The sequence below is a fragment of the Lonchura striata genome, chromosome 1, assembly GCF_050655825.1.
Source record: "Lonchura striata isolate lonStrDom1 chromosome 1, ASM5065582v1, whole genome shotgun sequence".
NCBI classification, from domain to species: domain Eukaryota; kingdom Metazoa; phylum Chordata; class Aves; order Passeriformes; family Estrildidae; genus Lonchura; species Lonchura striata.
The window spans coordinates 7,886,488-7,905,587 of record NC_140703.1 but is presented as its reverse complement, the minus strand read 5'-3'; the positions used below and the strand labels follow the sequence as shown (position 1 = coordinate 7,905,587).

General features: G+C 35.2%; 1 long non-coding RNA gene across 1 annotated transcript in view; it reads right to left on the bottom strand.

Moving 5' to 3' along the window:
- LOC146768580 (uncharacterized) overlaps positions 1-19,100 on the bottom strand; it is a 55,473-nt gene that overhangs the window by 19,586 nt on the left and 16,787 nt on the right. Inside the window, exon 3 of the long non-coding RNA XR_014958631.1 lies at positions 322-18,969. This is a non-coding gene — a long non-coding RNA (uncharacterized LOC146768580). The remainder of the gene's footprint in view (positions 1-321; positions 18,970-19,100) is intronic.

The following is a 19,100-nucleotide window of genomic DNA, read 5'->3' as shown; positions in this document are numbered from 1 at the left end:
AAAGTGTTATTTTTGGCAATTCCTGAAGAGCAGTTATATGCTTCCTCATCATTGCATCATCAAGAGTAAAGAAAAAGACTTGTACATCAATGAAGATAGAAAGTTAGGAATTTCACAGATTTTCACAAGTAAGGAAAAAAAAGAGGACATTTTCATGTAAATTTATTTTCATATTCTATAATGATGGATAGTAAGATCATAGTGGCATCAATACAGAATGATCCCAAGGAGTACAGGACATGTACAATGCACTGGAGCTCACACTATTTATATGCTGTTAGTATTTCTACAACCTTTAAAAGAAAAATTGGTTTAACTTACTGTGGTTTAGCAACATTTTATACTTTTTTTCTGCACAAAGCAATGTGCTTTGCCCTCTGGCATCTCTCCTCATGGGCTTCAGAATGTAGGGCCAGTGTGAGGGCAGTCTGGGGACAGAAAGCAGCGTGTTATGGGCAGCACTTGGCAGTAGCTTTCTGACAAAACTAATTCTGTAAACTCCAGCTAGGCATGCTGAACTTTCACCAAGAGAAGCCATGCTGTTTTCATGATGAGCAACTAAACACTTTTGGTTTCCAGCAGGTCAAAGCTGGGACCATCTATTTTACAGGCAGCTCAGGAAAATTTTTATTAGTCCAGGTTCACTGATATGACCATAACATTTAAAAAATTTAAGTTACTGTCAAGATTTCTAAAATTTCATGCTTACATACCAAAATATAAAAATGTAGTAGTTAGGGAAATGTCTGTTTTACGGCATCACTGTAAAATATTTATTTATTAATCACATTCTTCTTTTAAGAGTAATATCACAATATCCTTCACTTGAGAGCCTCTTTTCAGAAGCCTTTATTGTCTGTAGGATAAAAACCCCAAACAATTCTACAGTACCATTATTCTTATCCTAAGACATGTAAGACAAGACAGAAGAACCACATGCAAAATATATTTCTCACAATTAACCATACAAGAATCTAGATGACCAATTCATAATGGTATTGTGAACATATAAAGGTAGATTAATTAAACCCTTATTTTATAGACCAAAATTTCCAAGCCAAATAAATCCCTTAACTAGAAGTTCCATGTCTTTTACTTATGTAGTTCTATTTTCCTGTACAACTATGTGTAGGTGTAAAACCATATTTTTTCAAATATTTTTTCCTGTAAGTTCGTTCCAGAACTGGTTTTTTCCCTTGAAATCCTCTACTCTCTTTACTTACTGTGAGGTTTTTTTTTATTTAAATTTTATTCTGTTCAGCTCTCTTCATACTTAAAATTTGGAAGATATCAGAAATTATAAGAAATATATACATACATTACTTCAAAAACCTAACAAAACATTATTTCACTCATTCAAAACATCCCTAATTTCTTTGCTAATGAAAATAAAAAGCAACCAGAGGCTTTCTAGACCCATGACATTCTAGTCACACCTGAATTTTAGCTTAATTTTTTGAGTACTAGTTTCCTCAGAGTTTCTACAAGTGTTACAGAAAGTTCTACCAGTGTCAGACCTTCTCCAGCTCATCCCATCAGTCTGGCTGCTCTCTGCAAAGCAGCTGCAGTGCAAGCCATAAGTGCAGATGGAAAGAACTGGAAAAGAAGATGAGTTGTCCATATAAATATGGAAACAGGGTTTTCCCAGCCCATCACAGGTATAAGCATAGTCTCTTATCTATGTTCCTACAGAGGTGGAAATTATTGTACTTGAAAAAAATATTAGTGGATGAAGAGAAATGGAAAAACAGGGTAACAAATAAGAGAAAACAATGAAGCCCAAGAGGCACAGAGGAAAAAAAAAAAACACCAACCAAAACAAAATAGGATTTCATTAAATAGGATTTAAAGCAAGGATGGGAAATAAACAGTAAAGCAAGCTATATTAAGTAACAAATAATACAAAATAGATTTTAATATATATAATATATAATATATAATATATAATATATAATATATAACATATAACATATAACATATAACATATAACATATAACATATAACATATAACATATAATATATAACATATAATATATAACATATAATATATAATATATACAAATGTAGAACAATAAACTTAACTGTTACTATCAGTGACTGTGAAAATCAGATCATGACCAAATGACAGCATGAACAATTTCCCAGCTGAAAATTGTGGTCACTGTAGTGACTTGCCTACCCAAGTAACATCAAAGTTTTTATTTATGACCTTCATTGATTTCCTGAGAGACCTCTCTTTGAAGACTGTACTTTTTGAAATGACACAGCATGTAACTAGTATGTGCTGACACCAAGATGTCATTCTCAGAAATGACACATCTTTAAGGTGCTGCTTCCATAGTGAGGCAGTGACACAGCATTCCTCCAGTTTCCAAAAGTTAATACCCAGGGGTTAAGAGAATGGTTAGCACACAGGCAGCAGCTTTAAATTGTCTTAACACTGCACTGACTTAGTGCAGTTTTAGCAGAGTAATGAGTTACAAATAGCACTTGTACACATACACCTTTAATTCAGAGTTCAAGAACTACATGAAATGAGTTTTGTGACCTCGATCCAGTTGCCAGAAGCCAAGAGTCCAGATCAATAAAACCATGGCCTCAGGGGAGAGTAATTAGCACCCTGGCAGAAAGTGCCATCACACTTGGCAGGCACTGAATGGTCAAAAAGCTACATCTCTTCTGTCTTTTCAGAAACACACCATGGGATGAGCATTTTTTGCAGCTGCTCCTCAGGTTGAACCTATGGTTTAGACTTAGCAGAAGAATGAAGTCTTCAGAAATATAGATCAAGCATTTTTCTTGGAAATTAGACTTTTACACGTCTCATATTTAGTCCAATTTTAAATGGAGTTGCTACCACAATAAGAAGAATATAGTATATTTTTACTTCTGATTTCCCACTTCACTCTCAGAAAGGAAGACCTGCTTCTTACTATATTCATTTTCATTTTGAATTTCTTAATGCAAACTAATAATCACCTATTTTTCACCATTCTGTGCAATTTATCTGTTGACTGTCCAAACAAATACACTGAATGATGGCACTTAATGGGACCTTTGCCCACATCATTTGCTTATGAAACCATAAATATTTCCTGGACTTCATTAACAAGGGCAGGAGCCTTTTGAAGCACACACTCGATAATATTGAGCAATTCAAGTAATACATTAGGAAATAACCTTTTATCCATAAACCATCTTATTATTTGCTCCATCCTTTCTATTTATCACTCATTAGATCACATAGAGCTGCAGTTTGGACCACCAAGTAAAACAAAGGCATCTAGAAGTTGAAGAAAGGTACGGATATATATATGTCAAACCAGGAAATTCTTGGGTACTTGGCTGAGGGGGCTGGATTTCATCCAGGAGAAGAGATGGCTGCAGGGAAGAAGATGTGGGGAAAAAAAAAAAAGAAAAAAAAAACCAAGAAAACAAAAAAAAACCCACAAAAACCAGGCATCAACTGAAATGAGATGCTTAAGGCTGGGCATAAGATTAAACTGGTGTTTTGTCTCAAGGGCACTCAAGCATGGGAGTTAACTGTTTCAAATGTCATCCCTTGAGGTTTTCAAGACATGATTGGAGAAAGCCCTAAGCAGCCTGGTCTGACCCCAGAGCTTCCTCTGCTGGTTTGGGCAGGAGGTGTGACTACAGACCTCCCAAAGTCCCTTCCCCACCAAGTGACTCCGTCATGCTTCAGCTGTAATGTGGGGATGACCAGGACATTAGCTTCCAAAGTACAGCAGTGCAGTGCTAATTAATCCACTGACATTAGCAATGTGAAGAGCTAATGTCAGTGGAGTCAAGCTGCTGCTGTCACTGTGCCATTCGGTACTGCCATAGCACCAATCTCTCTGTTTTGGAAGAGGACTCCTAGTCTTGTGAACAAGCAATCCTCAGAGAGAGAGAGAGACAAATCACAAATACATTGTCTACTTCCTTGACTTTCCATCATCTAATAACATCTTGTTTTACTAGGATAAATTTCTGGTATGAAAAAATGAGAGATGCAGAAAAAAGAACTAGTCTTTGTGGCTAATTCTGCATTTCAACGTTTCTGCAGGATCTATGTGTTTCCTCTGTTACATCCAAAACTTGATTTTTGGCAGTAGGTTTTTATCTAATTGCATTTATTTAGAAATATGTGAAAAGAAAACTTGAAGAATAAAACAGAAGAATGTCGTTAAAGTTAAAAGTCGAGATGGTTCATGCAATATTTTTTAAAATTATTCAGTATTAATTTTGTCAAAAGTCAGGCCAGAAAAGCATTGCTTTTTATTATTATGATTTATGAAATCAGATCTAATGGTGGATGAATGCTCTTCAGCAAAAAAAAACCCAAAACCAAAAACAAAACCAAAACCAAAACCAAAAAAAAACCCAAAAAGAAAGGTAGAGTTAAACCAACCTAATTTTACAGAGACATACCTTTGATATATGTGAGGATGATATAAGAATTAAATGAAAGTAAATGTGATTAAGAGTTTATGTTTTAAAGTTTTAAATATGATTAAATAAATTTAGATACATTTGGAATTAATTTTAATAAGCACAAGTAAGACATACTTTCCTTTATATTATGTTTATTATATTGATTAGCTAAGTATTGTATCTATTTGTAGAGCTTTTAAAATGGGTGTCTTTGTAGATATTAATGAGCTCATTGCAGGTAACATATTTATTCCTGGACCTCTGCCTAAGCAGGTTAAATGGTGTGACCATTTGTTGCCATCAACTCCTCTGAACTGCTGTCTAGAGAATGATCTTACCCATTTCCTTTATTAACTCACAGGGTAAAAGAAGTGCCTTTATTTGCAACTGAATTGGGAGCAGCCAAGCAAATAAAAGACACTGAGCTTCCACGTTTTCACTCATAGATCAGAGATGATTTGTTCAAGCTTCCCCCTAGATTTCCTCCAGCCATGTCCACAGTGACCCAGCCTCCCCCCACTGGGTAAGCTTGAATCAGGACCAGAGGAGCATTCACAGGCTGCTGTTGCCTTTAACCTTTCTTTATCAAGACTTCAAGCACTGCACAGTTTCAGCTCTCTCTGGTTCCCTGTGTTATAACAGATTGAGCTTCAACAAAGAAACAAGGGTAAGAGTTCAGTTTTAAATTTTGTCATGGTTTTCCAGATGAATTTAAGCAGGTCACTCTTCTTTCTGTTTCCATTTTCCCTATCTTGAAAGAGGAAGAAAAAATAGATTTGCCTCTTTATAAAGTCCTTTAATATGTATAAATCATAAGTCTATAAATCCAAGGTATTACTACTGTTTCCTTTATTCTACTGAAAAATGAGTGAGCAGAATATTTGATTCAAGACACAACATCTATAACCCTAGTTTGTATTCAAAGCTGTGGAATATTTGTGTTGGTTTTTTTAAATAAAATGAAAGGAAATAAAAAACTGTTGGTTATGTGTCAGGGTGTGGCGTTTCTAAAGCTAGCTGCAGTCTGCCACTGAAATGTGTCAGTGTGATCCCCTCTGAAATTACCTTTTTTTGGACTTGAACCACTGACATCCACAGACACCCACAGATCATCCACCTTGTCTTCAGCAAAGTGCGTATATTTAAAAAAGATTTATGCTAAATACTTAAAAATTCATAGGATTTCCTCTATTCTAAGAGAATTATGACCTGTTTAAAGATTGTCAATGGCATAACGGACTTAAAAGCTATGAAGAAGTGTCTTGTTTTATTTGGTTTGAACTTGCAAACTACTATTTTTTCCTTCAGTTTACTGATATTAAAGAAGTGTTCATGAATTTTCATTTAAACATTTAACACTGATGCTTAATTTTAAATGGTTCAACTAATAGTTAACATTTGTTTCTTAATTCAGATGTTCCAAAATTAGCTTGCACAAAATCTTCTGAAGGCTATTGGTAATCTATCATCAATACAGAAGTCAAGTTTAAATCGTGGTGTCAGATATTTTATCCTTTTAAAAACTAAATACATAAAATAACTCTTCCTATTCTGAAATTTTGCTATAGCAAATTTATAGTTAATATATAGATAGTGAAAAAACCTTAACAAATACTCAAATATGTTTTTTATGTAATTCATTTATTGTAAGAACTCTATTCAATTAGCATATCAAAATATCCCTGTAATACTAGGATTTATTTTCATTCACTTGATATTTTGAATTGAAATACATTGAAGCCAAAGTAATTTCATTACTTTATCAAACTGATTGATTTCAATAATTCTGTCTTAGAAAAAAAGACACTGAAATTTGCAATTATATTTAATACATAAATAGTTATTGAATTCTCCTGGAATAAACAACATAATGTTTGATAGAAATTGAATAACTAGTAAAATATTTCTAACATTTTCTTTAGAGTAAGCTAGACCTCCCAAGTATTTAACAAATTTTCATTTTAGTGAGGCTGTAACTTTTTAGTTAGCGTTTTAAACAGGTTGATAGATATGTTTATTTTTCTTTTATTTCTTCAAAATCTTTATTTAGCAATTCTTTGCAGGCTGCAGCTCATCAACTGCAACTGATGGGTTTGAATATTAATTACACAGACCTAGCTATACATTTAATGCATATATATATATATATATATATATATGATATACCTTAAATCAAATTGTCTGTTCTCATAAACAGTTCTCTGACACTTTGCAGCATATAATGCCATAAGATAAAGTGTTTATAAAAACATCAGAGTGTGGTCTGAGGAGACAAGTCACGTAGTTCAAAAGTTTTCCAAACCTGACAGTACACAAGGAGAAGCTAATAAAGGTAGGAAAGAGTTGGATAATTACTAATTAATCAAAATGATAACATGAAAGGAAAAGAAGCATACCTTGATTAATCAACTTTTCATCTCTCCTCCAGCTGCTAAAAGAACAGGAAACAGCAGACTAAATACATCACCACGGCGAATTCACAGGTAAAGGGCACTGACATAATTTGACTGTATACTTTGCTTAGTTTGTAAATTTACTTAGCAAGTAACCGAGTTAAAAAATGCATCTAGATATCTGGTTAGGCCTAGTATTTACAGTTCTGTAAGCACATGTATTATTATTACATTCCTATTATTTTGGAATAAAATGCTTTAAAAATAATTCAATACTATTTCGGGGAAAAAAAATAATCTTTTTATGGCATTTTAGTCCAGAAAAATTCATTTCAGAAGCATGAGAATGTGTTGCCACTTTTTTCTCCTACACATTGTGAAATTAAAACAAATTACAAATTAAAATAAATATTAACTCAGAATAAACCATTTTCATTCTAAAGACAGCAAAAATAGAACATTTTAAGGATCTTTTTGAAAGATATCTTATTTGAAAAGCAAGCTTCAAAAGCTGTCAAAAAGTAACTAAACTCATAAAAAGTTTGAATATTTCTGTTAAAAGCAAACACAAATAGATATAACTTTCACTATAACTGCTACTAATTCTGCTTTTCCTCTCAAAACCTGTTCTTGGTGACTCATATCTTCATTTATGTTTTCTTGTATTTTTTTCCATAATTGACTTCCAATCTTGTGATTTCCATTAAAAGGGAGGTTTCCACATGAAAATTTCATTAATTTTGGTGAGATTGTTAAGTCTTGCTGAACTGAGAACACTACAGAACAGAGCTTAGACTCAGTTAGATACACAGAGAAAAATAAATGTTCCTATTTGCAGTGGAATCCTAACAAGCTCTGAATTAATACAATAAACTTTTCTTACCATATTATTAAAATATTCCCATTCAAGAAGTCACACAGTAATTTATAGAGCTTCTGCTAGGCTACAAATTTTGTCAGTCACTGAATAGAATTGTAGTTGAACAATTTTGATCTTTTTTTCAAACATCATACTGTTATAGCATCCATTTTCTTTAAAATAGAAAACCACCACCCTAATTTACAATTCACATTTAGGTTGTGAGTAACCTTTCAAATATTTAATCATAATATCAGTCCACTTTATAATGCAATATCTGCAGGATCAATATGGCATGACTGTTTTGAGAACAGGGGCCTAATGTGGTTAGCCACTGGCTTTAATAAGGATGAAGACCAACATAAGTTATTTCCAGCATACAAACTCTTCAGAAAAGATATTTTAATAATAAAGAAAAAATATTTATTGGAAACTTTAAAGAGGATAAAAAAATAAGGACCACATTATAAAATTGTATTTTGAAAACTGCTTAGCTACCCACAAACAATGTTAATATATATTTCCATTTTCTGCTTGTGTGATGCCAACTTCTTAGAACATGAGGTATTTTTATATAATCAGTTCATTCTACCAAATTACTACTAACAAGGTCACCACCTGCATATTAAGTGGGTGTTAATATAATTTAACAGTGTTTAAACAGTACAACTCAGAACTTCAACCTCAGAAAAAGCAGAATTAATCAGAACATTTTCCCTTCAATAAGTTGTTATTACCATATATATATATATACATACATATATTTATATTTAGAGGTATGTAATCTGTATATCTTCTTTTGACAAACCCAAAACCACTTCACAGAAAAACAAGCTTTCTGTTAAGATATTAGAAATGTTTTGAACTTGTGAACTATATCTGCAAACCATATTTAGATGTCTTGTGATCCTAAGTGTAGGTTGATTATAGTGCTTTTTAAAAGATTATGTGTATCAATAAGGTTTTTCCCAGCTAGCAATTTTCAATTTTCAAAATAAAACATTTTCTGCTATTCAGGAACGTCCCATATTCTATGAACAAGAATGTATGAACATGTACACTCCTACATTTTAACCAATTTTCAAATGGATATAAGCCACTTCTTCACTTATTGGAAACACAAATCAGAGGTTACACAGCTCCCCTGTCTCTGAAAAATATTTTTTTCATAAATGTATTCACTTATGTGGCCTAAGCCTGACTTTTAACATTATTTCTATATAATTCTAGGGGTTTTAATTATAAATCAGAGTAAAAATATAGTAATAATGCCTTGAAAATGTTATTCCTATAATTCCCTAATAATATTGCTCTACAATTTCCAACTGATAAATTGCATTAATACTTTAAAAGAAGCACTGATTAGAGAAAGAGCTCATGGGTTTCTTCTAGGTAAAGTGCTTGATCTCAGTGAGCTAAAACCACCATAGCACAACATATTAATTATCATCAAGGTGCTATTTTCTTGCAGCAGGCCAGCTGTGTTATATATTGATTGCAAAACAAGTTTAAAGCATTCAGGTCTTGAATGAAAGCCATTTTTTATTTTTGAATTCTTATTAAAAGATAAACTTTTTCTGCAGATAGGAGAAAAATCTCAGACACACAGGCTAGCTAGCTGATTCTTAGCATCAAGTCTCAACACACACAAATGGCATAAAAACTGCCACATAAAATGATGGAGTCAAAAACATTATTTTTGAGTGCTCAACTAAAATATAGAGATTGTCTGTATACAGAATACAGATAATAGATATATATATTATATATTCTATATAGAATATAGATAAAATATAGAAATAATCTGGATTAATTTTTTGGGTAACTCTATTTTTTCTGCCATGCTACTAAATGCTTCTTCAACCAGTGGCACATTCTTGTAAGGTCTAGGATTTTCTTGTAGATAGGTTTGTGTGGACTAAAATCCAACTTTTTATATTGATAAGAGAACTAAAGATTAAAGATTATATCAGAAGTGAAAAAAGGGAAGAGTTTTGGTGGAAGGAAAAAAAAACCCGAATCCTCTCAAAGTCATTAAATGTTCAATCAATTATTGTTATTTCTAACCTGGGCCCTAGTTTCACATTCAGGATTAATGGCTATCTCTAGTGTCAATATTGGAAGTGATAATTGACTTTGGTCCCTTTTAGTGTGCTTCCAGCAGGCTTCAAATTCCTTTCTAATTTGAAATATATCCTCAAATATAGGAAATGGTGAGATACCACCTTTCTCTATAAAATACTTCAAAATGTGCAGCTTTCAAATTATAAGGAAGAGAAAAATGAAAAAAAGGAAGAAAAATGTTTAATGAAAAATCATAATTTTCTTATAAACAACATGTGTTGATATAAGGTAACCCTGATTTATGTAATACATTTTAAAAATAACAATTTTTTATATTTTACAAATATGTTTTTCTTGTATTTATGCTTTATGTTACATCTATTCTTTCCATAATTTCCCTTCACCAACTCAGAGAAGCAATTGGTCTCACTAGGTTGATCCAAGTAAGGATGCATTTTACAGGTTCTGGCATAGTCATCTTTTTTAGTTGCAGACATGAAAGGGACTTTCAACAAAAATCTTCCCTGGCTGAGGAAACATGCTTTACAATTTCTATGCAGCAGAAGTAAAGATCTCTCATGCAAAAATTTTGGCTAAAATCTCTCCCAGGTGCCAAGGGCTCTCTGTTTTCCTTTGTAGTCTGGTTTTATTGGGTCATGATTTGGTCCAGTCACAATTCTGCAGAGCCTCATCTTATTCTCACTTTCATGATCTGTGACTTGATTAGCTTTCTTTGGGCCCTCTGTCCTTTCCCTCTTCTCCACAAGAAGTACTGCAAATCCCATCCCAGCAGGAGGCCTTAGGAATACAGCTGAAGTCCCTTCTCCTCAGCAGGGGCCAAGAGCACCCAGCCAGGCTGTCTGACCTGTCTCCCTGCTTGCCCTGCGCTGTGAAAAAATTCCTGATAAAACCCAGTGCTGGTTCCCCCTCAAAGTTGGGACGACACATTGCTTATCCCCATGTAATCTTTTTCTTGATGTATGGTCTAAATGAGGAAGAAAGACAAATTAAGCATGGAAATTGGGGATGTGGTACCCCAGGGAAGACAGGCAGGGACTACAAGGTCTGGTATTGCAGCACTTAGGAAGTTGATGCACCTAAAACTGTACAAAATAACCCTACTATGTATTACATATTTGCAGATGGCTTCAACTTACATGTAAAGACACTTGGCCAACTGCCGGAGCTCAGCTCTAGGTCAGGGGTGGCTCTGTGTGGTGGAAAAGTCTCTCCTCCAACCCGAGCTTCCAAAGAAAGGCTCAGCAGTCTCTGTTGTTTGGTCTCAAGGCTGTTTATTGCAAGTTATCTAAAAGATTTTCTTCTGGGGCTGCTGTGGTTTGCTCACAGCTCAGGCAGAGGCACACACACACCCTGACATCCTCTCTGACCCCGACTGCTTCTTCTCCCCCTGCCCAGGGCTGCTGCTCTCTTTTATATGGTACATTACGGATTAAATGTTTATAGTTTTTCCCCAATGCCTATTACCTATATTAAATTGTGATTTTCTACTCTAAACCAACCTGTGAGTGCCAACATCACCAAGAACATGGAGGTAAGGAAGAAGAAAGAGGAAGGACAGGGCAGGCCCAAATCCCTCCATCTTAAAACTTCTGACCCCCCGTGCACAAAACCAAAACCCCCCTGTACAGCACTCAAAAATTCTTCCCTTTACTTTGTGACTACTTCTACTCTAGTATCTAAACTTTTGTAACTTGTTCTTCCTGCAAGATTGGTAAATCATTCCATGGTTCAAATCCAAAATCACAGCTGTGTCCAGCTGCCTGCCAGGGTCTCAAATGCTTCTGGCCTGGGCTGGGAACCTCCAAAAATGTCTGAAGGTCATTTTGAGTTCCGACAGCCAACCTCCAAGTAAAGATCATTAGAGCCTCAGTACATGAGTCTCCTCAGGTAGTCGAACCTCATTGTATTCCCATTTCCATAGGAAGCTTTACCTATCCCACCTTCATTTGTGAGGATGTCCAAGCTGTGTATACACATCAGGACACGTTATTATGTGAATAAAGGCAAGGAAGTATGACTACAATTTTAATAAAATAACAATTCATGATTTTCCTTTCTCAAATTCTTCTAACACTGCAACTTCAGTGTTCTCTTAATGAAAGTTTGTTTGTAAATATTATACATATCGATGCAGTTTATGCAAATGTGCATCTGTACAAATTCACAGTAAAATATTAACTACACATATTTCACACATTTGATAGGTAGAATATTGAAATAGTTTTTTAAAATATTCCTAAATTTTACTTTTATAACTATGGTCAGTCATCTAATCAGACTTATAATTTGGATTTGGCTATCAAAATATTTTCTTCGATTGAAGGAAGGTATAATAACAAGATGAAATAAAATCAATTTGTACTCCAAAACCAAAATTACTTTGAGTGAAGAAAAAAAACAAGCTGACCAAATATCACATTCTGAATCTATTTCTTCTTATTTACAACCATTGAATGAAAACAATAGATCAATTTAAGAATAAATTATAAAAGATTTTACCTTTCTTCTGTCATTTTTATTGCATTCATTCTTTTTGTTTGGTTTGTAGTAGGATTTTTCCTAGCTGGTTAATCAAAAATGATGATTCCTTCAGCAAGTTTTCATTGATCCTGTGGGCTTACTAAGGTCAAATAGCAAATGTCATTGTTTACATTCCTCACCACCATTATTTACTTGACAATATTTACTTGCTAAACAATATGGATTTCCGACCTGCACTGAAATCAATTACTTAAAAGAGCAAGGATGCTATTGCTCCTAGAGATGTAGATTTAAAAAATAAAAAAGAGAGAGAATCAGTCCACTTACCTGGTTGTATTATTTGTCATGCCATTATAGATAGTATATTGATTGTTTGGGATATAAGACAGATCCAAGCCCCCTCTATGAGGATAGGTTCATGCCTTGGCCATGCTGTTCCCATTGCCACAGTAACACCTGGAGAATGTCCCCTTCCTTTGTGCTGCAGTCATTCTCTGCTGTCTGCATGCAGAACTCAGCACAGCTGCTTTGGGGTCCTGACACGGCAGGGTTTATGCCTATTTGCCTTAGATTGACACCCAAATGTGTTAAGTACCTACTTAATATTTAGTACACAGGTATTTTATTTGCTTTTCTCATTTTGAATAAGACAACAAAAATACCTTTTTTTTTTTTTTAGTATGAGATTTTGTAGTCTTTCTAATTAACAAGTGACTCATATCCAGTAGGACTCTAATACCTGTTGCTCTACTGTGTCTTATGCTCAGAATTTTGTAGTTTTCCTCCTTTGAAACATGTATGTTCTGAATATTTTTCTTTATTAAGTAGAAAAAGCAGTTTAATTGACAGAGACAGTATCAAGGGGACAAGACATCCTCTTTGTCCTGATAATTATTGATCCATAAACTGTGTATATAACAAGATCTAGTGAAGGGATTGAATATTCTGATAAATGAAAAGGAAAGCAACTTTGCTGCTCTCAGCTCATTTTATTCTGCCAAATCATTTCCTATGTCGACATGATTCTGACAACAGGTACTGTGCCAAGAATATCATAATTAAGTGAGGAAAAATAAGTATAAATTCAATTCATCATCTTCTTTAGGTCTCATGAACAATCTATGGAATCAGACGTTTTAACAAACTTTCAGCTGATATGGAATGTCTTACTCTTTCTTCATTTTGAAATGGATTTGCATCAACTTCATAAATACCCAAAACAAACAAAAAATGGCAACAACCATTTGAAACTGCACCAAAGCCATCCAATTTAACTCTGATATGATTCTTCTCACTGAAATATAGATGTCAGTTTCCAGTTATTTATTTCATTAACACAACTTTTCAATGAGATAAATATATGAAAATTCAGTAGATATACAGATCAGATTTTTCAGTGTGGCAAAGAAATGAGCTCATGATGACTACTTTGAGTAGTCTGTATTAAATACAGAGTCTGGTTTTGGTCACCAGTGAAGTGAATAAATCATTATGGTATTTCCTATCTTTCATGCCACACATCTATTTTGCCCCTATGACTATGTAAAATGGTACCAATCCTTCAGCAGTAATGATGTAAAGAAATAGCATGAGCAAGTTATGCTTAGAATGATCAGGGATACAGAAAAAAGCCCTTCAGAATATCATAAAAACATTTCTCACCTATGCTTTCATACAAATGTTTAAAAAAGTATTCTCAAACCCAATTATTTGTGTTTTACAGAGCCTGAAAGACAGTCTTACATCTCTCATCTCTACTAGGACAATGACCTTCAAGGGACTTTTGTGTTAATGACATCAAGGCTATATCAAGTGTTCTGAAGTTACCACTATTAAAAATTTATACACCACACTTAATACTCAGAGATGTTGGGAGCATTCCTTACTTACCTTTTTGTCAGGGAGAAATTCCAGTACTCTCTGCAGTCAATTAACAGTTAAACCTACCTGGCTCTTTCCCCATAGGAATGAATTTTCTCTCGATGGCAAGTGACTGAAACTGTGACTGCAGCAGAGCAGTGCAGGAGAGAAGAGATAATGCCCTATCAAATCACTTTCAGTGTTGGAGATTATAGGAACACCCAGGGCTGAACTTCCATTCAGCAGAAGTCGTCCAAGAAAAAAGGATATAATGAGAGACTTCATCTTAGAGCAGTATGCTCCTCAGCAAGAAAAGACTGAAATTTATCTAACAGACTGCTGCTTATTTCCTGGGAGATGTTTGAATTGACTTTAGAGATAGCTGACTTGTTATTCCACTGGCAGGGGAGAACAGAGAAAACAAAATGAAACCAAGCTAGAGTGAGAGCTAAAGGAGAAGGAATGCTATACTTAGAGGGGGTTTTTCTTGTCTGCCTCAAAAGAAAGCAATTGCTTTTTATTTTTTCCTAGTCTTTGTATTTTATTACAATAAACTTATTTCACTTAAAAGTTCACCTAGTGCTGCCAGACTCTCCATCACCAAACAGCCCAGGGCTGAAACAGGGCTTGGATTTTCAGCTGTGGCAGTCTCAATCTCAGGACTAAGTCTTCTGTAAGTGTCTTGGTCTGCATCCACCAAGGAGACAAGGATGTGATTCCTTGATCTGATGACAGAAGGGGCTGGACAAGGAGTGAGTGTACCCCTGGCAAGTGTAAACTGGAGTGCTTTTGAGGCTGTTTGCAATTATCTCTGTTTGCGTCACCCCTACCTTAGCAGGAAAGGAGATGAACAAGAGAGGGGCAATAAAAATACTTTCCAGAAACTAAGAATACATTTAGAGGTGATTGGATAATATTTATACAAACCACAGCAACAGTCCTAAGATGTAAATAATAGATATAAAATAATAATGATGGTTGATGGTCCTGTGAACAGCAAAGGTCACACAAATGCTTACATGACCAAAAACTGAGTTAAGTTTTTTATACTTTTCCAGAGAGTGCTGGTTAATCTCCCCAGGATGCTGGAAATGTGGTCTGGCTGGTGTAGATGAACAGCTGATGTCACTGTAAGGAATCAGGGATCCATGTGCCAATGGCAGTGTGACTTAGTAGCAGCACTCATGACATGAGTTTGAATGACCCTCTTTCACAAGAGATCATCCTAAATGAGGATGCTAATTTATCCTAATTATCCTAATTAATCCTAAATTAACATGCTAATCCTTAGCATGATAGGTATGTTGAGTTGAGGATACTTCATACACATCCCTGAACCTGATCAAGCTCGGACAGAAACTGGTTACTTTGCAATTCCTTCCAGTCTTCTCAGGAGCTCACTTCCCAGTGGAGGGAACTGCTGCAAACATGCTGACCTCTGAAACAAACCCATCCCTGACATCCTGCTCCTGCCATGTCTGGTGCCTGTTGTGATTTCCTCATGGCTTTGGATGCTTGTTCAGTCCTTTTGTTGTCCCTAAAAAGTGACCTTTATCCCTACCAAAGTGATCTTACCCTACCAAGCCCTCATACCAACCTCCTCCTTTAACCTGACATATGGCTGGTTCAGACACTCCCCAATGGTCTTTCTACTCTCAAACTAATCTCCAACTATATTTTAATACAAGACTGCAGACAGGTGTGCGTGGCATCCTCATTTTTGTACTGGCAGTAAACCTTCTCTGACAATTCTGTAGTGCTGGGTCTGACCACCCACTACACCTAATCTTGATCCAAGCTGAACTGGAAGCACTTTCTGGACAGTCTGCACGCCTCTGGAAAGAGGGACTGTCAGTGTGACAGCTGTCTGCAAAGGGAGGCAGGAAAATGAGCAATGAATCCTGAATATGAGATAAAATTCTTGAATTCACTTCAACATTTCTGCATGCAATTTATGTTTTTCCTTGCTTTTTAGCTGGATGGTGATAAAATATTGGGGTTTTTTTCTTCCAGGATTTTGTGACAACTTTGATTTTGGAAAATGTTACAATCCTTTCTTGATTAAAAATTTTATTTGAACTACTTTTTAAAGTAATTGAATATTTTAAGTACCATTCTGAAATATGTTTGCCTATAATATATTGAAGTTCAACTTAATAAATATTTCAGAGTGTCGTAAAAGGAGTAGGATTATAGTTTAAAGAGAGGTTATTTAGGGATTTTCTATAATAATAATAATAATAATTATTATTATTATTTTGATACTCTTGCTCTGTCCCAGAAACCATTTTGCAAAAGTAAAATCTCAGACACTTTTTAGTCTCTGCCTGTTACTGAGTAGAGATGTACTGAGCTATACCAGCATAATTCATAAAAATAACTGTTCAGGAAGAATGTTGATAACCTTGTTATTTCTGCTTCTATTATTTTACTTGCTTTACACTGCTTAATAATCCTTGTCATGTTATTTTTTGTTATTTATAAATGTGATAGAAGAGGCAACATATTCTGTTCTGTGGGGTGCAACTTTCACATACAACAGTAAACCAGAGGAGATCATGCACATCTATAAAACTAGAAAATGTAAAATAGAACTTCTTATGTTTCATTCTTGTGTCTCAGTTCTATATTTAGCTGAAGTATAGATTCATGCTAATCCATTTGCTTTCCTTGTTTCATCAGCTATTTTTTAAGATTATCTAATTTCTGGATATTTTTATTTTCTTCCTTGCAGAGTGGTGTATCAAAGTAGGATGTCAACACTACTGTTTCCTGAAGGATAATAGTGGCCACCCGGTTGCATCTACAGTGATTGTCATGGTTCAAAGCAAACAGAATAACCAGTGAATCAAGAAATTCTCATTAGTGATAGTGTCACTCTGCTGGATAAATACTCACACAGTGAGAGTATACTTTCAAGAATTTGAAATTCAAAGCATGTATGGGTTTTCTTTCCTAAAACGCTGAGGACAATGGAGTATTAAATGCATGATGTGCATACACCCATTGATGTGCATACACCCATTGGCCATATGTTCATGTGTGGCTCACATGCCAAATATCAACATTTTGTAGTTGATGTGAGTGCCAAACTAGGTCATGCAACTTGCTTATGCAAACTTTTTATATGGACTAAATCTGAGAGGGAAATTGAGACCTTTTTAAAGTATTTGTTTAAAAAAAAATATATATATATATATGTGTAGATAAACATTAGTATATTTTTCCTTATATCAGAATCTACCAGTGCTCATCACTACTGGGGAAGTTGTCCACTTATAAATATATATGCACTGTCTGAAATTTAGAGCTTTTTGCTCTCCTGTTCCCAGTTCGTGGTTGAAATATAGTAGAAAAAAATCCTGACAATGAGAGTTCACAATGCCAGCACGTTTTTAAATGCACTTCTCTTATCTTTCGGAAAGAGTAGCCTTTTGGAAGAATTCATAGAGAAACAGATATATTCGATCAATTTCTTACAAATAATGTATTAAAAATGATTGATTGAGCAAAATAATAGCAAACAGATTGTCAGTTGTTGGTCCGTAGTGTTTGGTTGCTGTGTCATTTATACTGTTTTACCCCTGTTTTAGGAAAATGCACAACTAAAATGAGAGTGATGAACCCACCAGAATGCTAGGAGATGCAATTCCAGAAAGGACTTTCAGCATCACTCTCCAGCATTGCAGGAACATCCACAACACATGGTACAGTTACAATGGTGAACAGTTTTGTCACCAAGACTGATGTTGGATCTTCTCTAGTCCAATGGGAAAGTTAATTACTTTTATCAAAATTAATCGAAATCTGCATTAATTTAAGGATTAGGATGAAGCTTCAAATTGTCTAATCTTAAACTTTTCATGCTAGACAAGTCTTAACAACTGAAGTGATGATTGATTCCTATGAAAGAAGAAGCTGCTGCTCTCTCAACATTGCTGAGGCTGCAAGGTACATGTGAAGATCATCCAGTCCAACCCCTCCTTTAAGGAGCCAGAGCAGTCACTCCTGTTGTGTTTTCAGTCTAGGAGAATGACTCCATAACCTCTCTGAGGAACAATCTCCATGGATCAATTACCCTCACAGTTACTATTTCCTCATGAATAAATGGCTTTTCTATGTTTCAGTGTATTCTTTGTGCTTCCTTTATGAGGTATTTATGCACATTGATAAAATCCCCCCGAAGCCTTCTGTATTCCTCATGTGTCATGGGATCCAAGCCCTTAACCACAAAGTAGCTGTTTGCAAGAATTACCCCAGTATCTCCCTGTCTTTTGCACAGAGGCCCCAGCACTGGGCCAGCTCTCCTGGTGTGTCTCACCAGGGCTGAGTAGAGAGGAATCTCCATCAACCTGCTGGTAAAACTCTCTCTAATGACCCTGGGAGACTGCTGACCTTGATCCCTGCTGGATCACAGGTAACTTGGTGTCGCTGAGGGGCCCAGGTACAGGATTTTGCATTTCCATTCACTATAACATATGAGATTCAATTCCCTTTCTCCACCTTGACAAGGTTCCTGTGAAGAGCAACACAACCTTCTGTTCCTCCAACCATTTTTCTGCACACTTGCTGAAGGTGGATTCTGTCTCATCATGCAGGTTGTTAACTGAGATGTTGAACAGCAGTGGTCCCAGTGTCACTCTGTGACTCACACACCAAGGGCTGTAGTTTTCCTAATCCCACTCCTGCAAGGCTGGACACTATATTCCTAGATCACTTACCCCTGCTTCCACTTACTGTATGCTTTCTTTACATGTGTGAGTTTTATCAAAAACTACTTGCTCATCTCTGCAGATCTTCTTTGTTTGGTTTCTTGCATGTAGGCAAAGGCTGTTCTTCAGCTTGCAGGAGGTGATCCTGGAAAATCAACAAGATGTAACTATGAAAATCAAAAGGATGTAGTATTTGATGTCTAATATCCTGGTCTAAAGACATTCCTAAAATTATCTTTGCATTATATGTTTGAAAGAGTGAAGATAGAAAAAGAT